The 23,298-nt window shown below is 51.6% G+C and overlaps 24 non-coding genes across 24 annotated transcripts; 8 read left to right on the top strand and 16 right to left on the bottom strand.

The window, feature by feature from the left end:
• Positions 1-1,071: 1,071 nt before the first annotated feature.
• TRNAL-AAG (transfer RNA leucine (anticodon AAG)) lies at positions 1,072-1,153 on the bottom strand. Its single transcript has one exon. It is a non-coding gene; the product is annotated as a tRNA-Leu (tRNA).
• A 541-nt stretch (positions 1,154-1,694) lies between these two features.
• On the top strand, positions 1,695-1,766 carry TRNAD-GUC (transfer RNA aspartic acid (anticodon GUC)). The gene has a single exon. It is a non-coding gene; the product is annotated as a tRNA-Asp (tRNA).
• A 774-nt stretch (positions 1,767-2,540) lies between these two features.
• On the bottom strand, positions 2,541-2,622 carry TRNAL-AAG (transfer RNA leucine (anticodon AAG)). Its single transcript has one exon. It is a non-coding gene; the product is annotated as a tRNA-Leu (tRNA).
• A 541-nt stretch (positions 2,623-3,163) lies between these two features.
• On the top strand, positions 3,164-3,235 carry TRNAD-GUC (transfer RNA aspartic acid (anticodon GUC)). Its single transcript has one exon. It is a non-coding gene; the product is annotated as a tRNA-Asp (tRNA).
• Positions 3,236-4,009: 774 nt separating this feature from the next.
• On the bottom strand, positions 4,010-4,091 carry TRNAL-AAG (transfer RNA leucine (anticodon AAG)). The gene has a single exon. It is a non-coding gene; the product is annotated as a tRNA-Leu (tRNA).
• A 1,387-nt stretch (positions 4,092-5,478) lies between these two features.
• On the bottom strand, positions 5,479-5,560 carry TRNAL-AAG (transfer RNA leucine (anticodon AAG)). Its single transcript has one exon. It is a non-coding gene; the product is annotated as a tRNA-Leu (tRNA).
• A 1,387-nt stretch (positions 5,561-6,947) lies between these two features.
• TRNAL-AAG (transfer RNA leucine (anticodon AAG)) lies at positions 6,948-7,029 on the bottom strand. Its single transcript has one exon. It is a non-coding gene; the product is annotated as a tRNA-Leu (tRNA).
• A 1,367-nt stretch (positions 7,030-8,396) lies between these two features.
• TRNAL-AAG (transfer RNA leucine (anticodon AAG)) lies at positions 8,397-8,478 on the bottom strand. Its single transcript has one exon. It is a non-coding gene; the product is annotated as a tRNA-Leu (tRNA).
• Positions 8,479-9,019: 541 nt separating this feature from the next.
• TRNAD-GUC (transfer RNA aspartic acid (anticodon GUC)) lies at positions 9,020-9,091 on the top strand. Its single transcript has one exon. It is a non-coding gene; the product is annotated as a tRNA-Asp (tRNA).
• A 774-nt stretch (positions 9,092-9,865) lies between these two features.
• TRNAL-AAG (transfer RNA leucine (anticodon AAG)) lies at positions 9,866-9,947 on the bottom strand. Its single transcript has one exon. It is a non-coding gene; the product is annotated as a tRNA-Leu (tRNA).
• A 541-nt stretch (positions 9,948-10,488) lies between these two features.
• TRNAD-GUC (transfer RNA aspartic acid (anticodon GUC)) lies at positions 10,489-10,560 on the top strand. The gene has a single exon. It is a non-coding gene; the product is annotated as a tRNA-Asp (tRNA).
• Positions 10,561-11,334: 774 nt separating this feature from the next.
• On the bottom strand, positions 11,335-11,416 carry TRNAL-AAG (transfer RNA leucine (anticodon AAG)). Its single transcript has one exon. It is a non-coding gene; the product is annotated as a tRNA-Leu (tRNA).
• Positions 11,417-12,794: 1,378 nt separating this feature from the next.
• Positions 12,795-12,876, bottom strand: TRNAL-AAG (transfer RNA leucine (anticodon AAG)). The gene has a single exon. It is a non-coding gene; the product is annotated as a tRNA-Leu (tRNA).
• Positions 12,877-13,417: 541 nt separating this feature from the next.
• TRNAD-GUC (transfer RNA aspartic acid (anticodon GUC)) lies at positions 13,418-13,489 on the top strand. The gene has a single exon. It is a non-coding gene; the product is annotated as a tRNA-Asp (tRNA).
• Positions 13,490-14,263: 774 nt separating this feature from the next.
• TRNAL-AAG (transfer RNA leucine (anticodon AAG)) lies at positions 14,264-14,345 on the bottom strand. Its single transcript has one exon. It is a non-coding gene; the product is annotated as a tRNA-Leu (tRNA).
• A 1,387-nt stretch (positions 14,346-15,732) lies between these two features.
• On the bottom strand, positions 15,733-15,814 carry TRNAL-AAG (transfer RNA leucine (anticodon AAG)). The gene has a single exon. It is a non-coding gene; the product is annotated as a tRNA-Leu (tRNA).
• Positions 15,815-16,355: 541 nt separating this feature from the next.
• On the top strand, positions 16,356-16,427 carry TRNAD-GUC (transfer RNA aspartic acid (anticodon GUC)). Its single transcript has one exon. It is a non-coding gene; the product is annotated as a tRNA-Asp (tRNA).
• Positions 16,428-17,201: 774 nt separating this feature from the next.
• TRNAL-AAG (transfer RNA leucine (anticodon AAG)) lies at positions 17,202-17,283 on the bottom strand. The gene has a single exon. It is a non-coding gene; the product is annotated as a tRNA-Leu (tRNA).
• A 541-nt stretch (positions 17,284-17,824) lies between these two features.
• On the top strand, positions 17,825-17,896 carry TRNAD-GUC (transfer RNA aspartic acid (anticodon GUC)). Its single transcript has one exon. It is a non-coding gene; the product is annotated as a tRNA-Asp (tRNA).
• Positions 17,897-18,670: 774 nt separating this feature from the next.
• Positions 18,671-18,752, bottom strand: TRNAL-AAG (transfer RNA leucine (anticodon AAG)). The gene has a single exon. It is a non-coding gene; the product is annotated as a tRNA-Leu (tRNA).
• A 1,387-nt stretch (positions 18,753-20,139) lies between these two features.
• Positions 20,140-20,221, bottom strand: TRNAL-AAG (transfer RNA leucine (anticodon AAG)). Its single transcript has one exon. It is a non-coding gene; the product is annotated as a tRNA-Leu (tRNA).
• Positions 20,222-20,762: 541 nt separating this feature from the next.
• Positions 20,763-20,834, top strand: TRNAD-GUC (transfer RNA aspartic acid (anticodon GUC)). The gene has a single exon. It is a non-coding gene; the product is annotated as a tRNA-Asp (tRNA).
• A 774-nt stretch (positions 20,835-21,608) lies between these two features.
• On the bottom strand, positions 21,609-21,690 carry TRNAL-AAG (transfer RNA leucine (anticodon AAG)). The gene has a single exon. It is a non-coding gene; the product is annotated as a tRNA-Leu (tRNA).
• Positions 21,691-23,077: 1,387 nt separating this feature from the next.
• Positions 23,078-23,159, bottom strand: TRNAL-AAG (transfer RNA leucine (anticodon AAG)). The gene has a single exon. It is a non-coding gene; the product is annotated as a tRNA-Leu (tRNA).
• Between the last annotated feature and the right edge of the window lie 139 nt (positions 23,160-23,298).

A 23,298-nucleotide genomic window follows, 5' to 3' on the forward strand; every position in this document is an offset into this window, starting at 1 on the left:
ATTTGCTGAGGAAATGCGGGATGACAGATTCAACTCTGGAGTCAAACATAGCCCGGAACTATCGCCTTAAACTGAGTTTTAAGCCTGGTGCCGATAAAAAGAAAGAAATTAGCCTTAGATCGGGCAAGCCGTTTGACGGGGGAAAATGAGACCCCCCTAGGCCAGCTAGGTGGTCGCTGGATGCTGTGCAGACATCAGCAGCTGTTCATTTCATGCCCTCACGTCTCCTCGTTAGTATAGTGGTCAGTATCCCCGCCTGTCACGCGGGAGACCGGGGTTCAATTCCCTGACGGGGAGGTTAAACCGTTTCTGGATTTTTTTTAGTTCTTGACAAATATTCTTGAAGATTAGGCTGAGTCAAGTAGGGAATGGGTGCCAAGAACTGACTCTTTAAGAAAAAAGCACCGGCAACGCTAGTCATCGTACAATATTTGTGCACAATTGCTTACATTAGGCGGCCGGTCCACTTTATTGAGTCCCCCTCAGCACCATTTAGTGCTCCTGTTGTCTGCGAAGTCCAAATTGTAACCCTGAATCAGTTCCTCTTCTGACCCTTTGTATCATGTTACATGACGAGTAATGATCACCTGTTAGCTTTATCCCTAATTATAACTCTCACTCTTTCCCTGCATCTAACCCTAGCTCTAATCCCATCATTAACCTCGGTCCGGGCACACGCGTGAACCCCTACTCTCATCTCAGCCTCTCCTGGTGATACATCACACCTGGGATCGTTTGCTCCCTGTGGGCTGTGGGAAATTTGCTACCAGCACGCCCTGGAAGTGGGGCTCATTCCGCTGCAACGGGAGGTCTTCCCAGGACGCGTCACAGCTCAACGCAAGAGCTCCTGGGTTTCGAAGGCTCTTGCAGCAAGCCTTCACAAAGCAGCAGGGAGCGCCGTTCCAGATGGGAAACTTGAGACTGGATGTCCAGAAAAGCAAGACGTCAGAAGCGAAACCTTTTTCCTGCAGGGTGTGGCATACCATCCGCTTGCTCATTGCGACAGAGGTGGCACTAATGAAGGAAGAGGTCAACGTTACGTTCTTCTTTAAAATGCAAGGCCAGGAAAAGTGGCAGCGGTGGGATTTGAACCCACGCCTCCGAAGAGACTGGAGCCTTAATCCAGCGCCTTAGACCGCTCGGCCACGCTACCTCCCGGCTAGTCGCCGAAAGCGGAACTTGACCCGTTGCCCGGCCCGCTTTAGTGCTTTGCCTTTTCTCCTTGGAAAGTCTGGAGACAGGCAGTGGAAGGGCAGGCAAACTGTCAGGTGCGCAGAGGAGGGGAGACCATGAGGCAAGGTGGGAGATGGGGGCAAGAAGTGAGAAAAAAACTAATCGCAAGCTAGGGCAGGATTCGGAAAGTGAAGCCGAAAAGGGGCTTAGCATGCAGCCCAGGGGTTTCTTTGACTGTCCTAAGCCCACAGGGACTTTGCCGTCCTCAGCTCATGAGACTTGAGATGGGTAGCTTGATTTGCTGAGGAAATGCGGGATGACAGATTCAACTCTGGAGTCAAACATAGCCCGGAACTATCGCCTTAAACTGAGTTTTAAGCCTGGTGCCGATAAAAAGAAAGAAATTAGCCTTAGATCGGGCAAGCCGTTTGACGGGGGAAAATGAGACCCCCCTAGGCCAGCTAGGTGGTCGCTGGATGCTGTGCAGACATCAGCAGCTGTTCATTTCATGCCCTCACGTCTCCTCGTTAGTATAGTGGTCAGTATCCCCGCCTGTCACGCGGGAGACCGGGGTTCAATTCCCCGACGGGGAGGTTAAACCGTTTCTGGATTTTTTTTAGTTCTTGACAAATATTCTTGAAGATTAGGCTGAGTCAAGTAGGGAATGGGTGCCAAGAACTGACTCTTTAAGAAAAAAGCACCGGCAACGCTAGTCATCGTACAATATTTGTGCACAATTGCTTACATTAGGCGGCCGGTCCACTTTATTGAGTCCCCCTCAGCACCATTTAGTGCTCCTGTTGTCTGCGAAGTCCAAATTGTAACCCTGAATCAGTTCCTCTTCTGACCCTTTGTATCATGTTACATGACGAGTAATGATCACCTGTTAGCTTTATCCCTAATTATAACTCTCACTCTTTCCCTGCATCTAACCCTAGCTCTAATCCCATCATTAACCTCGGTCCGGGCACACGCGTGAACCCCTACTCTCATCTCAGCCTCTCCTGGTGATACATCACACCTGGGATCGTTTGCTCCCTGTGGGCTGTGGGAAATTTGCTACCAGCACGCCCTGGAAGTGGGGCTCATTCCGCTGCAACGGGAGGTCTTCCCAGGACGCGTCACAGCTCAACGCAAGAGCTCCTGGGTTTCGAAGGCTCTTGCAGCAAGCCTTCACAAAGCAGCAGGGAGCGCCGTTCCAGATGGGAAACTTGAGACTGGATGTCCAGAAAAGCAAGACGTCAGAAGCGAAACCTTTTTCCTGCAGGGTGTGGCATACCATCCGCTTGCTCATTGCGACAGAGGTGGCACTAATGAAGGAAGAGGTCAACGTTACGTTCTTCTTTAAAATGCAAGGCCAGGAAAAGTGGCAGCGGTGGGATTTGAACCCACGCCTCCGAAGAGACTGGAGCCTTAATCCAGCGCCTTAGACCGCTCGGCCACGCTACCTCCCTGCTAGTCGCCGAAAGCGGAACTTGACCCGTTGCCCGGCCCGCTTTAGTGCTTTGCCTTTTCTCCTTGGAAAGTCTGGAGACAGGCAGTGGAAGGGCAGGCAAACTGTCAGGTGCGCAGAGGAGGGGAGACCATGAGGCAAGGTGGGAGATGGGGGCAAGAAGTGAGAAAAAAACTAATCGCAAGCTAGGGCAGGATTCGGAAAGTGAAGCCGAAAAGGGGCTTAGCATGCAGCCCAGGGGTTTCTTTGACTGTCCTAAGCCCACAGGGACTTTGCCGTCCTCAGCTCATGAGACTTGAGATGGGTAGCTTGATTTGCTGAGGAAATGCGGGATGACAGATTCAACTCTGGAGTCAAACATAGCCCGGAACTATCGCCTTAAACTGAGTTTTAAGCCTGGTGCCGATAAAAAGAAAGAAATTAGCCTTAGATCGGGCAAGCCGTTTGACGGGGGAAAATGAGACCCCCCTAGGCCAGCTAGGTGGTCGCTGGATGCTGTGCAGACATCAGCAGCTGTTCATTTCATGCCCTCACGTCTCCTCGTTAGTATAGTGGTCAGTATCCCCGCCTGTCACGCGGGAGACCGGGGTTCAATTCCCCGACGGGGAGGTTAAACCGTTTCTGGATTTTTTTTAGTTCTTGACAAATATTCTTGAAGATTAGGCTGAGTCAAGTAGGGAATGGGTGCCAAGAACTGACTCTTTAAGAAAAAAGCACCGGCAACGCTAGTCATCGTACAATATTTGTGCACAATTGCTTACATTAGGCGGCCGGTCCACTTTATTGAGTCCCCCTCAGCACCATTTAGTGCTCCTGTTGTCTGCGAAGTCCAAATTGTAACCCTGAATCAGTTCCTCTTCTGACCCTTTGTATCATGTTACATGACGAGTAATGATCACCTGTTAGCTTTATCCCTAATTATAACTCTCACTCTTTCCCTGCATCTAACCCTAGCTCTAATCCCATCATTAACCTCGGTCCGGGCACACGCGTGAACCCCTACTCTCATCTCAGCCTCTCCTGGTGATACATCACACCTGGGATCGTTTGCTCCCTGTGGGCTGTGGGAAATTTGCTACCAGCACGCCCTGGAAGTGGGGCTCATTCCGCTGCAACGGGAGGTCTTCCCAGGACGCGTCACAGCTCAACGCAAGAGCTCCTGGGTTTCGAAGGCTCTTGCAGCAAGCCTTCACAAAGCAGCAGGGAGCGCCGTTCCAGATGGGAAACTTGAGACTGGATGTCCAGAAAAGCAAGACGTCAGAAGCGAAACCTTTTTCCTGCAGGGTGTGGCATACCATCCGCTTGCTCATTGCGACAGAGGTGGCACTAATGAAGGAAGAGGTCAACGTTACGTTCTTCTTTAAAATGCAAGGCCAGGAAAAGTGGCAGCGGTGGGATTTGAACCCACGCCTCCGAAGAGACTGGAGCCTTAATCCAGCGCCTTAGACCGCTCGGCCACGCTACCTCCCGGCTAGTCGCCGAAAGCGGAACTTGACCCGTTGCCCGGCCCGCTTTAGTGCTTTGCCTTTTCTCCTTGGAAAGTCTGGAGACAGGCAGTGGAAGGGCAGGCAAACTGTCAGGTGCGCAGAGGAGGGGAGACCATGAGGCAAGGTGGGAGATGGGGGCAAGAAGTGAGAAAAAAACTAATCGCAAGCTAGGGCAGGATTCGGAAAGTGAAGCCGAAAAGGGGCTTAGCATGCAGCCCAGGGGTTTCTTTGACTGTCCTAAGCCCACAGGGACTTTGCCGTCCTCAGCTCATGAGACTTGAGATGGGTAGCTTGATTTGCTGAGGAAATGCGGGATGACAGATTCAACTCTGGAGTCAAACATAGCCCGGAACTATCGCCTTAAACTGAGTTTTAAGCCTGGTGCCGATAAAAAGAAAGAAATTAGCCTTAGATCGGGCAAGCCGTTTGACGGGGGAAAATGAGACCCCCCTAGGCCAGCTAGGTGGTCGCTGGATGCTGTGCAGACATCAGCAGCTGTTCATTTCATGCCCTCACGTCTCCTCGTTAGTATAGTGGTCAGTATCCCCGCCTGTCATGCGGGAGACCGGGGTTCAATTCCCCGACGGGGAGGTTAAACCGTTTCTGGATTTTTTTTAGTTCTTGACAAATATTCTTGAAGATTAGGCTGAGTCAAGTAGGGAATGGGTGCCAAGAACTGACTCTTTAAGAAAAAAGCACCGGCAACGCTAGTCATCGTACAATATTTGTGCACAATTGCTTACATTAGGCGGCCGGTCCACTTTATTGAGTCCCCCTCAGCACCATTTAGTGCTCCTGTTGTCTGCGAAGTCCAAATTGTAACCCTGAATCAGTTCCTCTTCTGACCCTTTGTATCATGTTACATGACGAGTAATGATCACCTGTTAGCTTTATCCCTAATTATAACTCTCACTCTTTCCCTGCATCTAACCCTAGCTCTAATCCCATCATTAACCTCGGTCCGGGCACACGCGTGAACCCCTACTCTCATCTCAGCCTCTCCTGGTGATACATCACACCTGGGATCGTTTGCTCCCTGTGGGCTGTGGGAAATTTGCTACCAGCACGCCCTGGAAGTGGGGCTCATTCCGCTGCAACGGGAGGTCTTCCCAGGACGCGTCACAGCTCAACGCAAGAGCTCCTGGGTTTCGAAGGCTCTTGCAGCAAGCCTTCACAAAGCAGCAGGGAGCGCCGTTCCAGATGGGAAACTTGAGACTGGATGTCCAGAAAAGCAAGACGTCAGAAGCGAAACCTTTTTCCTGCAGGGTGTGGCATACCATCCGCTTGCTCATTGCGACAGAGGTGGCACTAATGAAGGAAGAGGTCAACGTTACGTTCTTCTTTAAAATGCAAGGCCAGGAAAAGTGGCAGCGGTGGGATTTGAACCCACGCCTCCGAAGAGACTGGAGCCTTAATCCAGCGCCTTAGACCGCTCGGCCACGCTACCTCCCGGCTAGTCGCCGAAAGCGGAACTTGACCCGTTGCCCGGCCCGCTTTAGTGCTTTGCCTTTTCTCCTTGGAAAGTCTGGAGACAGGCAGTGGAAGGGCAGGCAAACTGTCAGGTGCGCAGAGGAGGGGAGACCATGAGGCAAGGTGGGAGATGGGGGCAAGAAGTGAGAAAAAAACTAATCGCAAGCTAGGGCAGGATTCGGAAAGTGAAGCCGAAAAGGGGCTTAGCATGCAGCCCAGGGGTTTCTTTGACTGTCCTAAGCCCACAGGGACTTTGCCGTCCTCAGCTCATGAGACTTGAGATGGGTAGCTTGATTTGCTGAGGAAATGCGGGATGACAGATTCAACTCTGGAGTCAAACATAGCCCGGAACTATCGCCTTAAACTGAGTTTTAAGCCTGGTGCCGATAAAAAGAAAGAAATTAGCCTTAGATCGGGCAAGCCGTTTGACGGGGGAAAATGAGACCCCCCTAGGCCAGCTAGGTGGTCGCTGGATGCTGTGCAGACATCAGCAGCTGTTCATTTCATGCCCTCACGTCTCCTCGTTAGTATAGTGGTCAGTATCCCCGCCTGTCACGCTGGAGACCGGGGTTCAATTCCCCGACGGGGAGGTTAAACCGTTTCTGGATTTTTTTTAGTTCTTGACAAATATTCTTGAAGATTAGGCTGAGTCAAGTAGGGAATGGGTGCCAAGAACTGACTCTTTAAGAAAAAAGCACCGGCAACGCTAGTCATCGTACAATATTTGTGCACAATTGCTTACATTAGGCGGCCGGTCCACTTTATTGAGTCCCCCTCAGCACCATTTAGTGCTCCTGTTGTCTGCGAAGTCCAAATTGTAACCCTGAATCAGTTCCTCTTCTGACCCTTTGTATCATGTTACATGACGAGTAATGATCACCTGTTAGCTTTATCCCTAATTATAACTCTCACTCTTTCCCTGCATCTAACCCTAGCTCTAATCCCATCATTAACCTCGGTCCGGGCACACGCGTGAACCCCTACTCTCATCTCAGCCTCTCCTGGTGATACATCACACCTGGGATCGTTTGCTCCCTGTGGGCTGTGGGAAATTTGCTACCAGCACGCCCTGGAAGTGGGGCTCATTCCGCTGCAACGGGAGGTCTTCCCAGGACGCGTCACAGCTCAACGCAAGAGCTCCTGGGTTTCGAAGGCTCTTGCAGCAAGCCTTCACAAAGCAGCAGGGAGCGCCGTTCCAGATGGGAAACTTGAGACTGGATGTCCAGAAAAGCAAGACGTCAGAAGCGAAACCTTTTTCCTGCAGGGTGTGGCATACCATCCGCTTGCTCATTGCGACAGAGGTGGCACTAATGAAGGAAGAGGTCAACGTTACGTTCTTCTTTAAAATGCAAGGCCAGGAAAAGTGGCAGCGGTGGGATTTGAACCCACGCCTCCGAAGAGACTGGAGCCTTAATCCAGCGCCTTAGACCGCTCGGCCACGCTACCTCCCTGCTAGTCGCCGAAAGCGGAACTTGACCCGTTGCCCGGCCCGCTTTAGTGCTTTGCCTTTTCTCCTTGGAAAGTCTGGAGACAGGCAGTGGAAGGGCAGGCAAACTGTCAGGTGCGCAGAGGAGGGGAGACCATGAGGCAAGGTGGGAGATGGGGGCAAGAAGTGAGAAAAAAACTAATCGCAAGCTAGGGCAGGATTCGGAAAGTGAAGCCGAAAAGGGGCTTAGCATGCAGCCCAGGGGTTTCTTTGACTGTCCTAAGCCCACAGGGACTTTGCCGTCCTCAGCTCATGAGACTTGAGATGGGTAGCTTGATTTGCTGAGGAAATGCGGGATGACAGATTCAACTCTGGAGTCAAACATAGCCCGGAACTATCGCCTTAAACTGAGTTTTAAGCCTGGTGCCGATAAAAAGAAAGAAATTAGCCTTAGATCGGGCAAGCCGTTTGACGGGGGAAAATGAGACCCCCCTAGGCCAGCTAGGTGGTCGCTGGATGCTGTGCAGACATCAGCAGCTGTTCATTTCATGCCCTCACGTCTCCTCGTTAGTATAGTGGTCAGTATCCCCGCCTGTCACGCGGGAGACCGGAGGTTAAACCGTTTCTGGATTTTTTTTAGTTCTTGACAAATATTCTTGAAGATTAGGCTGAGTCAAGTAGGGAATGGGTGCCAAGAACTGACTCTTTAAGAAAAAAGCACCGGCAACGCTAGTCATCGTACAATATTTGTGCACAATTGCTTACATTAGGCGGCCGGTCCACTTTATTGAGTCCCCCTCAGCACCATTTAGTGCTCCTGTTGTCTGCGAAGTCCAAATTGTAACCCTGAATCAGTTCCTCTTCTGACCCTTTGTATCATGTTACATGACGAGTAATGATCACCTGTTAGCTTTATCCCTAATTATAACTCTCACTCTTTCCCTGCATCTAACCCTAGCTCTAATCCCATCATTAACCTCGGTCCGGGCACAGGCGTGAACCCCTACTCTCATCTCAGCCTCTCCTGGTGATACATCACACCTGGGATCGTTTGCTCCCTGTGGGCTGTGGGAAATTTGCTACCAGCACGCCCTGGAAGTGGGGCTCATTCCGCTGCAACGGGAGGTCTTCCCAGGACGCGTCACAGCTCAACGCAAGAGCTCCTGGGTTTCGAAGGCTCTTGCAGCAAGCCTTCACAAAGCAGCAGGGAGCGCCGTTCCAGATGGGAAACTTGAGACTGGATGTCCAGAAAAGCAAGACGTCAGAAGCGAAACCTTTTTCCTGCAGGGTGTGGCATACCATCCGCTTGCTCATTGCGACAGAGGTGGCACTAATGAAGGAAGAGGTCAACGTTACGTTCTTCTTTAAAATGCAAGGCCAGGAAAAGTGGCAGCGGTGGGATTTGAACCCACGCCTCCGAAGAGACTGGAGCCTTAATCCAGCGCCTTAGACCGCTCGGCCACGCTACCTCCCTGCTAGTCGCCGAAAGCGGAACTTGACCCGTTGCCCGGCCCGCTTTAGTGCTTTGCCTTTTCTCCTTGGAAAGTCTGGAGACAGGCAGTGGAAGGGCAGGCAAACTGTCAGGTGCGCAGAGGAGGGGAGACCATGAGGCAAGGTGGGAGATGGGGGCAAGAAGTGAGAAAAAAACTAATCGCAAGCTAGGGCAGGATTCGGAAAGTGAAGCCGAAAAGGGGCTTAGCATGCAGCCCAGGGGTTTCTTTGACTGTCCTAAGCCCACAGGGACTTTGCCGTCCTCAGCTCATGAGACTTGAGATGGGTAGCTTGATTTGCTGAGGAAATGCGGGATGACAGATTCAACTCTGGAGTCAAACATAGCCCGGAACTATCGCCTTAAACTGAGTTTTAAGCCTGGTGCCGATAAAAAGAAAGAAATTAGCCTTAGATCGGGCAAGCCGTTTGACGGGGGAAAATGAGACCCCCCTAGGCCAGCTAGGTGGTCGCTGGATGCTGTGCAGACATCAGCAGCTGTTCATTTCATGCCCTCACGTCTCCTCGTTAGTATAGTGGTCAGTATCCCCGCCTGTCACGCGGGAGACCGGGGTTCAATTCCCCGACGGGGAGGTTAAACCTTTTCTGGATTTTTTTTAGTTCTTGACAAATATTCTTGAAGATTAGGCTGAGTCAAGTAGGGAATGGGTGCCAAGAACTGACTCTTTAAGAAAAAAGCACCGGCAACGCTAGTCATCGTACAATATTTGTGCACAATTGCTTACATTAGGCGGCCGGTCCACTTTATTGAGTCCCCCTCAGCACCATTTAGTGCTCCTGTTGTCTGCGAAGTCCAAATTGTAACCCTGAATCAGTTCCTCTTCTGACCCTTTGTATCATGTTACATGACGAGTAATGATCACCTGTTAGCTTTATCCCTAATTATAACTCTCACTCTTTCCCTGCATCTAACCCTAGCTCTAATCCCATCATTAACCTCGGTCCGGGCACACGCGTGAACCCCTACTCTCATCTCAGCCTCTCCTGGTGATACATCACACCTGGGATCGTTTGCTCCCTGTGGGCTGTGGGAAATTTGCTACCAGCACGCCCTGGAAGTGGGGCTCATTCCGCTGCAACGGGAGGTCTTCCCAGGACGCGTCACAGCTCAACGCAAGAGCTCCTGGGTTTCGAAGGCTCTTGCAGCAAGCCTTCACAAAGCAGCAGGGAGCGCCGTTCCAGATGGGAAACTTGAGACTGGATGTCCAGAAAAGCAAGACGTCAGAAGCGAAACCTTTTTCCTGCAGGGTGTGGCATACCATCCGCTTGCTCATTGCGACAGAGGTGGCACTAATGAAGGAAGAGGTCAACGTTACGTTCTTCTTTAAAATGCAAGGCCAGGAAAAGTGGCAGCGGTGGGATTTGAACCCACGCCTCCGAAGAGACTGGAGCCTTAATCCAGCGCCTTAGACCGCTCGGCCACGCTACCTCCCTGCTAGTCGCCGAAAGCGGAACTTGACCCGTTGCCCGGCCCGCTTTAGTGCTTTGCCTTTTCTCCTTGGAAAGTCTGGAGACAGGCAGTGGAAGGGCAGGCAAACTGTCAGGTGCGCAGAGGAGGGGAGACCATGAGGCAAGGTGGGAGATGGGGGCAAGAAGTGAGAAAAAAACTAATCGCAAGCTAGGGCAGGATTCGGAAAGTGAAGCCGAAAAGGGGCTTAGCATGCAGCCCAGGGGTTTCTTTGACTGTCCTAAGCCCACAGGGACTTTGCCGTCCTCAGCTCATGAGACTTGAGATGGGTAGCTTGATTTGCTGAGGAAATGCGGGATGACAGATTCAACTCTGGAGTCAAACATAGCCCGGAACTATCGCCTTAAACTGAGTTTTAAGCCTGGTGCCGATAAAAAGAAAGAAATTAGCCTTAGATCGGGCAAGCCGTTTGACGGGGGAAAATGAGACCCCCCTAGGCCAGCTAGGTGGTCGCTGGATGCTGTGCAGACATCAGCAGCTGTTCATTTCATGCCCTCACGTCTCCTCGTTAGTATAGTGGTCAGTATCCCCGCCTGTCACGCGGGAGACCGGGGTTCAATTCCCCGACGGGGAGGTTAAACCTTTTCTGGATTTTTTTTAGTTCTTGACAAATATTCTTGAAGATTAGGCTGAGTCAAGTAGGGAATGGGTGCCAAGAACTGACTCTTTAAGAAAAAAGCACCGGCAACGCTAGTCATCGTACAATATTTGTGCACAATTGCTTACATTAGGCGGCCGGTCCACTTTATTGAGTCCCCCTCAGCACCATTTAGTGCTCCTGTTGTCTGCGAAGTCCAAATTGTAACCCTGAATCAGTTCCTCTTCTGACCCTTTGTATCATGTTACATGACGAGTAATGATCACCTGTTAGCTTTATCCCTAATTATAACTCTCACTCTTTCCCTGCATCTAACCCTAGCTCTAATCCCATCATTAACCTCGGTCCGGGCACACGCGTGAACCCCTACTCTCATCTCAGCCTCTCCTGGTGATACATCACACCTGGGATCGTTTGCTCCCTGTGGGCTGTGGGAAATTTGCTACCAGCACGCCCTGGAAGTGGGGCTCATTCCGCTGCAACGGGAGGTCTTCCCAGGACGCGTCACAGCTCAACGCAAGAGCTCCTGGGTTTCGAAGGCTCTTGCAGCAAGCCTTCACAAAGCAGCAGGGAGCGCCGTTCCAGATGAGAAACTTGAGACTGGATGTCCAGAAAAGCAAGACGTCAGAAGCGAAACCTTTTTCCTGCAGGGTGTGGCATACCATCCGCTTGCTCATTGCGACAGAGGTGGCACTAATGAAGGAAGAGGTCAACGTTACGTTCTTCTTTAAAATGCAAGGCCAGGAAAAGTGGCAGCGGTGGGATTTGAACCCACGCCTCCGAAGAGACTGGAGCCTTAATCCAGCGCCTTAGACCGCTCGGCCACGCTACCTCCCTGCTAGTCGCCGAAAGCGGAACTTGACCCGTTGCCCGGCCCGCTTTAGTGCTTTGCCTTTTCTCCTTGGAAAGTCTGGAGACAGGCAGTGGAAGGGCAGGCAAACTGTCAGGTGCGCAGAGGAGGGGAGACCATGAGGCAAGGTGGGAGATGGGGGCAAGAAGTGAGAAAAAAACTAATCGCAAGCTAGGGCAGGATTCGGAAAGTGAAGCCGAAAAGGGGCTTAGCATGCAGCCCAGGGGTTTCTTTGACTGTCCTAAGCCCACAGGGACTTTGCCGTCCTCAGCTCATGAGACTTGAGATGGGTAGCTTGATTTGCTGAGGAAATGCGGGATGACAGATTCAACTCTGGAGTCAAACATAGCCCGGAACTATCGCCTTAAACTGAGTTTTAAGCCTGGTGCCGATAAAAAGAAAGAAATTAGCCTTAGATCGGGCAAGCCGTTTGACGGGGGAAAATGAGACCCCCCTAGGCCAGCTAGGTGGTCGCTGGATGCTGTGCAGACATCAGCAGCTGTTCATTTCATGCCCTCACGTCTCCTCGTTAGTATAGTGGTCAGTATCCCCGCCTGTCACGCGGGAGACCGGGGTCGACGGGGAGGTTAAACCGTTTCTGGATTTTTTTTAGTTCTTGACAAATATTCTTGAAGATTAGGCTGAGTCAAGTAGGGAATGGGTGCCAAGAACTGACTCTTTAAGAAAAAAGCACCGGCAACGCTAGTCATCGTACAATATTTGTGCACAATTGCTTACATTAGGCGGCCGGTCCACTTTATTGAGTCCCCCTCAGCACCATTTAGTGCTCCTGTTGTCTGCGAAGTCCAAATTGTAACCCTGAATCAGTTCCTCTTCTGACCCTTTGTATCATGTTACATGACGAGTAATGATCACCTGTTAGCTTTATCCCTAATTATAACTCTCACTCTTTCCCTGCATCTAACCCTAGCTCTAATCCCATCATTAACCTCGGTCCGGGCACACGCGTGAACCCCTACTCTCATCTCAGCCTCTCCTGGTGATACATCACACCTGGGATCGTTTGCTCCCTGTGGGCTGTGGGAAATTTGCTACCAGCACGCCCTGGAAGTGGGGCTCATTCCGCTGCAACGGGAGGTCTTCCCAGGACGCGTCACAGCTCAACGCAAGAGCTCCTGGGTTTCGAAGGCTCTTGCAGCAAGCCTTCACAAAGCAGCAGGGAGCGCCGTTCCAGATGGGAAACTTGAGACTGGATGTCCAGAAAAGCAAGACGTCAGAAGCGAAACCTTTTTCCTGCAGGGTGTGGCATACCATCCGCTTGCTCATTGCGACAGAGGTGGCACTAATGAAGGAAGAGGTCAACGTTACGTTCTTCTTTAAAATGCAAGGCCAGGAAAAGTGGCAGCGGTGGGATTTGAACCCACGCCTCCGAAGAGACTGGAGCCTTAATCCAGCGCCTTAGACCGCTCGGCCACGCTACCTCCCGGCTAGTCGCCGAAAGCGGAACTTGACCCGTTGCCCGGCCCGCTTTAGTGCTTTGCCTTTTCTCCTTGGAAAGTCTGGAGACAGGCAGTGGAAGGGCAGGCAAACTGTCAGGTGCGCAGAGGAGGGGAGACCATGAGGCAAGGTGGGAGATGGGGGCAAGAAGTGAGAAAAAAACTAATCGCAAGCTAGGGCAGGATTCGGAAAGTGAAGCCGAAAAGGGGCTTAGCATGCAGCCCAGGGGTTTCTTTGACTGTCCTAAGCCCACAGGGACTTTGCCGTCCTCAGCTCATGAGACTTGAGATGGGTAGCTTGATTTGCTGAGGAAATGCGGGATGACAGATTCAACTCTGGAGTCAAACATAGCCCGGAACTATCGCCTTAAACTGAGTTTTAAGCCTGGTGCCGATAAAAAGAAAGAAATTAGCCTTAGATCGGGCAAGCCGTTTGACGGGGGAAAATGAGACCCCCCTAGGCCAGCTAGGTGGTCGCTGGATGCTGTGCAGACATCAGCAGCTGTTCATTTCATGCCCTCACGTCTCCTCGTTAGTATAGTGGTCAGTATCCCCGCCTGTCACGCGGGAGACCGGGGTTCAATTCCCCGACGGGGAGGTTAAACCGTTTCTGGATTTTTTTTAGTTCTTGACAAATATTCTTGAAGATTAGGCTGAGTCAAGTAGGGAATGGGTGCCAAGAACTGACTCTTTAAGAAAAAAGCACCGGCAACGCTAGTCATCGTACAATATTTGTGCACAATTGCTTACATTAGGCGGCCGGTCCACTTTATTGAGTCCCCCTCAGCACCATTTAGTGCTCCTGTTGTCTGCGAAGTCCAAATTGTAACCCTGAATCAGTTCCTCTTCTGACCCTTTGTATCATGTTACATGACGAGTAATGATCACCTGTTAGCTTTATCCCTAATTATAACTCTCACTCTTTCCCTGCATCTAACCCTAGCTCTAATCCCATCATTAACCTCGGTCCGGGCACACGCGTGAACCCCTACTCTCATCTCAGCCTCTCCTGGTGATACATCACACCTGGGATCGTTTGCTCCCTGTGGGCTGTGGGAAATTTGCTACCAGCACGCCCTGGAAGTGGGGCTCATTCCGCTGCAACGGGAGGTCTTCCCAGGACGCGTCACAGCTCAACGCAAGAGCTCCTGGGTTTCGAAGGCTCTTGCAGCAAGCCTTCACAAAGCAGCAGGGAGCGCCGTTCCAGATGGGAAACTTGAGACTGGATGTCCAGAAAAGCAAGACGTCAGAAGCGAAACCTTTTTCCTGCAGGGTGTGGCATACCATCCGCTTGCTCATTGCGACAGAGGTGGCACTAATGAAGGAAGAGGTCAACGTTACGTTCTTCTTTAAAATGCAAGGCCAGGAAAAGTGGCAGCGGTGGGATTTGAACCCACGCCTCCGAAGAGACTGGAGCCTTAATCCAGCGCCTTAGACCGCTCGGCCACGCTACCTCCCGGCTAGTCGCCGAAAGCGGAACTTGACCCGTTGCCCGGCCCGCTTTAGTGCTTTGCCTTTTCTCCTTGGAAAGTCTGGAGACAGGCAGTGGAAGGGCAGGCAAACTGTCAGGTGCGCAGAGGAGGGGAGACCATGAGGCAAGGTGGGAGATGGGGGCAAGAAGTGAGAAAAAAACTAATCGCAAGCTAGGGCAGGATTCGGAAAGTGAAGCCGAAAAGGGGCTTAGCATGCAGCCCAGGGGTTTCTTTGACTGTCCTAAGCCCACAGGGACTTTGCCGTCCTCAGCTCATGAGACTTGAGATGGGTAGCTTGATTTGCTGAGGAAATGCGGGATGACAGATTCAACTCTGGAGTCAAACATAGCCCGGAACTATCGCCTTAAACTGAGTTTTAAGCCTGGTGCCGATAAAAAGAAAGAAATTAGCCTTAGATCGGGCAAGCCGTTTGACGGGGGAAAATGAGACCCCCCTAGGCCAGCTAGGTGGTCGCTGGATGCTGTGCAGACATCAGCAGCTGTTCATTTCATGCCCTCACGTCTCCTCGTTAGTATAGTGGTCAGTATCCCCGCCTGTCACGCGGGAGACCGGGGTTCAATTCCCTGACGGGGAGGTTAAACCGTTTCTGGATTTTTTTTAGTTCTTGACAAATATTCTTGAAGATTAGGCTGAGTCAAGTAGGGAATGGGTGCCAAGAACTGACTCTTTAAGAAAAAAGCACCGGCAACGCTAGTCATCGTACAATATTTGTGCACAATTGCTTACATTAGGCGGCCGGTCCACTTTATTGAGTCCCCCTCAGCACCATTTAGTGCTCCTGTTGTCTGCGAAGTCCAAATTGTAACCCTGAATCAGTTCCTCTTCTGACCCTTTGTATCATGTTACATGACGAGTAATGATCACCTGTTAGCTTTATCCCTAATTATAACTCTCACTCTTTCCCTGCATCTAACCCTAGCTCTAATCCCATCATTAACCTCGGTCCGGGCACACGCGTGAACCCCTACTCTCATCTCAGCCTCTCCTGGTGATACATCACACCTGGGATCGTTTGCTCCCTGTGGGCTGTGGGAAATTTGCTACCAGCACGCCCTGGAAGTGGGGCTCATTCCGCTGCAACGGGAGGTCTTCCCAGGACGCGTCACAGCTCAACGCAAGAGCTCCTGGGTTTCGAAGGCTCTTGCAGCAAGCCTTCACAAAGCAGCAGGGAGCGCCGTTCCAGATGGGAAACTTGAGACTGGATGTCCAGAAAAGCAAGACGTCAGAAGCGAAACCTTTTTCCTGCAGGGTGTGGCATACCATCCGCTTGCTCATTGCGACAGAGGTGGCACTAATGAAGGAAGAGGTCAACGTTACGTTCTTCTTTAAAATGCAAGGCCAGGAAAAGTGGCAGCGGTGGGATTTGAACCCACGCCTCCGAAGAGACTGGAGCCTTAATCCAGCGCCTTAGACCGCTCGGCCACGCTACCTCCCGGCTAGTCGCCGAAAGCGGAACTTGACCCGTTGCCCGGCCCGCTTTAGTGCTTTGCCTTTTCTCCTTGGAAAGTCTGGAGACAGGCAGTGGAAGGGCAGGCAAACTGTCAGGTGCGCAGAGGAGGGGAGACCATGAGGCAAGGTGGGAGATGGGGGCAAGAAGTGAGAAAAAAACTAATCGCAAGCTAGGGCAGGATTCGGAAAGTGAAGCCGAAAAGGGGCTTAGCATGCAGCCCAGGGGTTTCTTTGACTGTCCTAAGCCCACAGGGACTTTGCCGTCCTCAGCTCATGAGACTTGAGATGGGTAGCTTGATTTGCTGAGGAAATGCGGGATGACAGATTCAACTCTGGAGTCAAACATAGCCCGGAACTATCGCCTTAAACTGAGTTTTAAGCCTGGTGCCGATAAAAAGAAAGAAATTAGCCTTAGATCGGGCAAGCCGTTTGACGGGGGAAAATGAGACCCCCCTAGGCCAGCTAGGTGGTCGCTGGATGCTGTGCAGACATCAGCAGCTGTTCATTTCATGCCCTCACGTCTCCTCGTTAGTATAGTGGTCAGTATCCCCGCCTGTCACGCGGGAGACCGGGGTTCAATTCCCCGACGGGGAGGTTAAACCGTTTCTGGATTTTTTTTAGTTCTTGACAAATATTCTTGAAGATTAGGCTGAGTCAAGTAGGGAATGGGTGCCAAGAACTGACTCTTTAAGAAAAAAGCACCGGCAACGCTAGTCATCGTACAATATTTGTGCACAATTGCTTACATTAGGCGGCCGGTCCACTTTATTGAGTCCCCCTCAGCACCATTTAGTGCTCCTGTTGTCTGCGAAGTCCAAATTGTAACCCTGAATCAGTTCCTCTTCTGACCCTTTGTATCATGTTACATGACGAGTAATGATCACCTGTTAGCTTTATCCCTAATTATAACTCTCACTCTTTCCCTGCATCTAACCCTAGCTCTAATCCCATCATTAACCTCGGTCCGGGCACACGCGTGAACCCCTACTCTCATCTCAGCCTCTCCTGGTGATACATCACACCTGGGATCGTTTGCTCCCTGTGGGCTGTGGGAAATTTGCTACCAGCACGCCCTGGAAGTGGGGCTCATTCCGCTGCAACGGGAGGTCTTCCCAGGACGCGTCACAGCTCAACGCAAGAGCTCCTGGGTTTCGAAGGCTCTTGCAGCAAGCCTTCACAAAGCAGCAGGGAGCGCCGTTCCAGATGGGAAACTTGAGACTGGATGTCCAGAAAAGCAAGACGTCAGAAGCGAAACCTTTTTCCTGCAGGGTGTGGCATACCATCCGCTTGCTCATTGCGACAGAGGTGGCACTAATGAAGGAAGAGGTCAACGTTACGTTCTTCTTTAAAATGCAAGGCCAGGAAAAGTGGCAGCGGTGGGATTTGAACCCACGCCTCCGAAGAGACTGGAGCCTTAATCCAGCGCCTTAGACCGCTCGGCCACGCTACCTCCCTGCTAGTCGCCGAAAGCGGAACTTGACCCGTTGCCCGGCCCGCTTTAGTGCTTTGCCTTTTCTCCTTGGAAAGTCTGGAGACAGGCAGTGGAAGGGCAGGCAAACTGTCAGGTGCGCAGAGGAGGGGAGACCATGAGGCAAGGTGGGAGATGGGGGCAAGAAGTGAGAAAAAAACTAATCGCAAGCTAGGGCAGGATTCGGAAAGTGAAGCCGAAAAGGGGCTTAGCATGCAGCCCAGGGGTTTCTTTGACTGTCCTAAGCCCACAGGGACTTTGCCGTCCTCAGCTCATGAGACTTGAGATGGGTAGCTTGATTTGCTGAGGAAATGCGGGATGACAGATTCAACTCTGGAGTCAAACATAGCCCGGAACTATCGCCTTAAACTGAGTTTTAAGCCTGGTGCCGATAAAAAGAAAGAAATTAGCCTTAGATCGGGCAAGCCGTTTGACGGGGGAAAATGAGACCCCCCTAGGCCAGCTAGGTGGTCGCTGGATGCTGTGCAGACATCAGCAGCTGTTCATTTCATGCCCTCACGTCTCCTCGTTAGTATAGTGGTCAGTATCCCCGCCTGTCACGCGGGAGACCGGGGTTCAATTCCCCGACGGGGAGGTTAAACCGTTTCTGGATTTTTTTTAGTTCTTGACAAATATTCTTGAAGATTAGGCTGAGTCAAGTAGGGAATGGGTGCCAAGAACTGACTCTTTAAGAAAAAAGCACCGGCAACGCTAGTCATCGTACAATATTTGTGCACAATTGCTTACATTAGGCGGCCGGTCCACTTTATTGAGTCCCCCTCAGCACCATTTAGTGCTCCTGTTGTCTGCGAAGTCCAAATTGTAACCCTGAATCAGTTCCTCTTCTGACCCTTTGTATCATGTTACATGACGAGTAATGATCACCTGTTAGCTTTATCCCTAATTATAACTCTCACTCTTTCCCTGCATCTAACCCTAGCTCTAATCCCATCATTAACCTCGGTCCGGGCACACGCGTGAACCCCTACTCTCATCTCAGCCTCTCCTGGTGATACATCACACCTGGGATCGTTTGCTCCCTGTGGGCTGTGGGAAATTTGCTACCAGCACGCCCTGGAAGTGGGGCTCATTCCGCTGCAACGGGAGGTCTTCCCAGGACGCGTCACAGCTCAACGCAAGAGCTCCTGGGTTTCGAAGGCTCTTGCAGCAAGCCTTCACAAAGCAGCAGGGAGCGCCGTTCCAGATGGGAAACTTGAGACTGGATGTCCAGAAAAGCAAGACGTCAGAAGCGAAACCTTTTTCCTGCAGGGTGTGGCATACCATCCGCTTGCTCATTGCGACAGAGGTGGCACTAATGAAGGAAGAGGTCAACGTTACGTTCTTCTTTAAAATGCAAGGCCAGGAAAAGTGGCAGCGGTGGGATTTGAACCCACGCCTCCGAAGAGACTGGAGCCTTAATCCAGCGCCTTAGACCGCTCGGCCACGCTACCTCCCTGCTAGTCGCCGAAAGCAGAACTTGACCCGTTGCCCGGCCCGCTTTAGTGCTTTGCCTTTTCTCCTTGGAAAGTCTGGAGACAGGCAGTGGAAGGGCAGGCAAACTGTCAGGTGCGCAGAGGAGGGGAGACCATGAGGCAAGGTGGGAGATGGGGGCAAGAAGTGAGAAAAAAACTAATCGCAAGCTAGGGCAGGATTCGGAAAGTGAAGCCGAAAAGGGGCTTAGCATGCAGCCCAGGGGTTTCTTTGACTGTCCTAAGCCCACAGGGACTTTGCCGTCCTCAGCTCATGAGACTTGAGATGGGTAGCTTGATTTGCTGAGGAAATGCGGGATGACAGATTCAACTCTGGAGTCAAACATAGCCCGGAACTATCGCCTTAAACTGAGTTTTAAGCCTGGTGCCGATAAAAAGAAAGAAATTAGCCTTAGATCGGGCAAGCCGTTTGACGGGGGAAAATGAGACCCCCCTAGGCCAGCTAGGTGGTCGCTGGATGCTGTGCAGACATCAGCAGCTGTTCATTTCATGCCCTCACGTCTCCTCGTTAGTATAGTGGTCAGTATCCCCACCTGTCACGCGGGAGACCGGGGTTCAATTCCCCGACGGGGAGGTTAAACCGTTTCTGGATTTTTTTTAGTTCTTGACAAATATTCTTGAAGATTAGGCTGAGTCAAGTAGGGAATGGGTGCCAAGAACTGACTCTTTAAGAAAAAAGCACCGGCAACGCTAGTCATCGTACAATATTTGTGCACAATTGCTTACATTAGGCGGCCGGTCCACTTTATTGAGTCCCCCTCAGCACCATTTAGTGCTCCTGTTGTCTGCGAAGTCCAAATTGTAACCCTGAATCGGTTCCTCTTCTGACCCTTTGTATCATGTTACATGACGAGTAATGATCACCTGTTAGCTTTATCCCTAATTATAACTCTCACTCTTTCCCTGCATCTAACCCTAGCTCTAATCCCATCATTAACCTCGGTCCGGGCACACGCGTGAACCCCTACTCTCATCTCAGCCTCTCCTGGTGATACATCACACCTGGGATCGTTTGCTCCCTGTGGGCTGTGGGAAATTTGCTACCAGCACGCCCTGGAAGTGGGGCTCATTCCGCTGCAACGGGAGGTCTTCCCAGGACGCGTCACAGCTCAACGCAAGAGCTCCTGGGTTTCGAAGGCTCTTGCAGCAAGCCTTCACAAAGCAGCAGGGAGCGCCGTTCCAGATGGGAAACTTGAGACTGGATGTCCAGAAAAGCAAGACGTCAGAAGCGAAACCTTTTTCCTGCAGGGTGTGGCATACCATCCGCTTGCTCATTGCGACAGAGGTGGCACTAATGAAGGAAGAGGTCAACGTTACGTTCTTCTTTAAAATGCAAGGCCAGGAAAAGTGGCAGCGGTGGGATTTGAACCCACGCCTCCGAAGAGACTGGAGCCTTAATCCAGCGCCTTAGACCGCTCGGCCACGCTACCTCCCTGCTAGTCGCCGAAAGCGGAACTTAACCCGTTGCCCGGCCCGCTTTAGTGCTTTGCCTTTTCTCCTTGGAAAGTCTGGAGACAGGCAGTGGAAGGGCAGGCAAACTGTCAGGTGCGCAGAGGAGGGGAGACCATGAGGCAAGGTGGGAGATGGGGGCAAGAAGTGAGAAAAAAACTAATCGCAAGCTAGGGCAGGATTCGGAAAGTGAAGCCGAAAAGGGGCTTAGCATGCAGCCCAGGGGTTTCTTTGACTGTCCTAAGCCCACAGGGACTTTGCCGTCCTCAGCTCATGAGACTTGAGATGGGTAGCTTGATTTGCTGAGGAAATGCGGGATGACAGATTCAACTCTGGAGTCAAACATAGCCCGGAACTATCGCCTTAAACTGAGTTTTAAGCCTGGTGCCGATAAAAAGAAAGAAATTAGCCTTAGATCGGGCAAGCCGTTTGACGGGGGAAAATGAGACCCCCCTAGGCCAGCTAGGTGGTCGCTGGATGCTGTGCAGACATCAGCAGCTGTTCATTTCATGCCCTCACGTCTCCTCGTTAGTATAGTGGTCAGTATCCCCGCCTGTCACGCGGGAGACCGGGGTTCAATTCCCCGACGGGGAGGTTAAACCTTTTCTGGATTTTTTTTAGTTCTTGACAAATATTCTTGAAGATTAGGCTGAGTCAAGTAGGGAATGGGTGCCAAGAACTGACTCTTTAAGAAAAAAGCACCGGCAACGCTAGTCATCGTACAATATTTGTGCACAATTGCTTACATTAGGCGGCCGGTCCACTTTATTGAGTCCCCCTCAGCACCATTTAGTGCTCCTGTTGTCTGCGAAGTCCAAATTGTAACCCTGAATCAGTTCCTCTTCTGACCCTTTGTATCATGTTACATGACGAGTAATGATCACCTGTTAGCTTTATCCCTAATTATAACTCTCACTCTTTCCCTGCATCTAACCCTAGCTCTAATCCCATCATTAACCTCGGTCCGGGCACAGGCGTGAACCCCTACTCTCATCTCAGCCTCTCCTGGTGATACATCACACCTGGGATCGTTTGCTCCCTGTGGGCTGTGGGAAATTTGCTACCAGCACGCCCTGGAAGTGGGGCTCATTCCGCTGCAACGGGAGGTCTTCCCAGGACGCGTCACAGCTCAACGCAAGAGCTCCTGGGTTTCGAAGGCTCTTGCAGCAAGCCTTCACAAAGCAGCAGGGAGCGCCGTTCCAGATGGGAAACTTGAGACTGGATGTCCAGAAAAGCAAGACGTCAGAAGCGAAACCTTTTTCCTGCAGGGTGTGGCATACCATCCGCTTGCTCATTGCGACAGAGGTGGCACTAATGAAGGAAGAGGTCAACGTTACGTTCTTCTTTAAAATGCAAGGCCAGGAAAAGTGGCAGCGGTGGGATTTGAACCCACGCCTCCGAAGAGACTGGAGCCTTAATCCAGCGCCTTAGACCGCTCGGCCACGCTACCTCCCTGCTAGTCGCCGAAAGCGGAACTTGACCCGTTGCCCGGCCCGCTTTAGTGCTTTGCCTTTTCTCCTTGGAAAGTCTGGAGACAGGCAGTGGAAGGGCAGGCAAACTGTCAGGTGCGCAGAGGAGGGGAGACCATGAGGCAAGGTGGGAGATGGGGGCAAGAAGTGAGAAAAAAACTAATCGCAAGCTAGGGCAGGATTCGGAAAGTGAAGCCGAAAAGGGGCTTAGCATGCAGCCCAGGGGTTTCTTTGACTGTCCTAAGCCCACAGGGACTTTGCCGTCCTCAGCTCATGAGACTTGAGATGGGTAGCTTGATTTGCTGAGGAAATGCGGGATGACAGATTCAACTCTGGAGTCAAACATAGCCCGGAACTATCGCCTTAAACTGAGTTTTAAGCCTGGTGCCGATAAAAAGAAAGAAATTAGCCTTAGATCGGGCAAGCCGTTTGACGGGGGAAAATGAGACCCCCCTAGGCCAGCTAGGTGGTCGCTGGATGCTGTGCAGACATCAGCAGCTGTTCATTTCATGCCCTCACGTCTCCTCGTTAGTATAGTGGTCAGTATCCCCGCCTGTCACGCGGGAGACCGGGGTTCAATTCCCCGACAGGGAGGTTAAACCTTTTCTGGATTTTTTTTAGTTCTTGACAAATATTCTTGAAGATTAGGCTGAGTCAAGTAGGGAATGGGTGCCAAGAACTGACTCTTTAAGAAAAAAGCACCGGCAACGCTAGTCATCGTACAATATTTGTGCACAATTGCTTACATTAGGCGGCCGGTCCACTTTATTGAGTCCCCCTCAGCACCATTTAGTGCTCCTGTTGTCTGCGAAGTCCAAATTGTAACCCTGAATCAGTTCCTCTTCTGACCCTTTGTATCATGTTACATGACGAGTAATGATCACCTGTTAGCTTTATCCCTAATTATAACTCTCACTCTTTCCCTGCATCTAACCCTAGCTCTAATCCCATCATTAACCTCGGTCCGGGCACACGCGTGAACCCCTACTCTCATCTCAGCCTCTCCTGGTGATACATCACACCTGGGATCGTTTGCTCCCTGTGGGCTGTGGGAAATTTGCTACCAGCACGCCCTGGAAGTGGGGCTCATTCCGCTGCAACGGGAGGTCTTCCCAGGACGCGTCACAGCTCAACGCAAGAGCTCCTGGGTTTCGAAGGCTCTTGCAGCAAGCCTTCACAAAGCAGCAGGGAGCGCCGTTCCAGATGGGAAACTTGAGACTGGATGTCCAGAAAAGCAAGACGTCAGAAGCGAAACCTTTTTCCTGCAGGGTGTGGCATACCATCCGCTTGCTCATTGCGACAGAGGTGGCACTAATGAAGGAAGAGGTCAACGTTACGTTCTTCTTTAAAATGCAAGGCCAGGAAAAGTGGCAGCGGTGGGATTTGAACCCACGCCTCCGAAGAGACTGGAGCCTTAATCCAGCGCCTTAGACCGCTCGGCCACGCTACCTCCCTGCTAGTCGCCGAAAGCGGAACTTGACCCGTTGCCCGGCCCGCTTTAGTGCTTTGCCTTTTCTCCTTGGAAAGTCTGGAGACAGGCAGTGGAAGGGCAGGCAAACTGTCAGGTGCGCAGAGGAGGGGAGACCATG

This window comes from Ambystoma mexicanum, unplaced genomic scaffold (genome assembly GCF_040938575.1).
Source record: "Ambystoma mexicanum isolate Mex_15411 unplaced genomic scaffold, UKY_AmexF1_1 Mex_scaf20, whole genome shotgun sequence".
Classification (NCBI taxonomy): Eukaryota; Metazoa; Chordata; class Amphibia; order Caudata; family Ambystomatidae; genus Ambystoma; species Ambystoma mexicanum.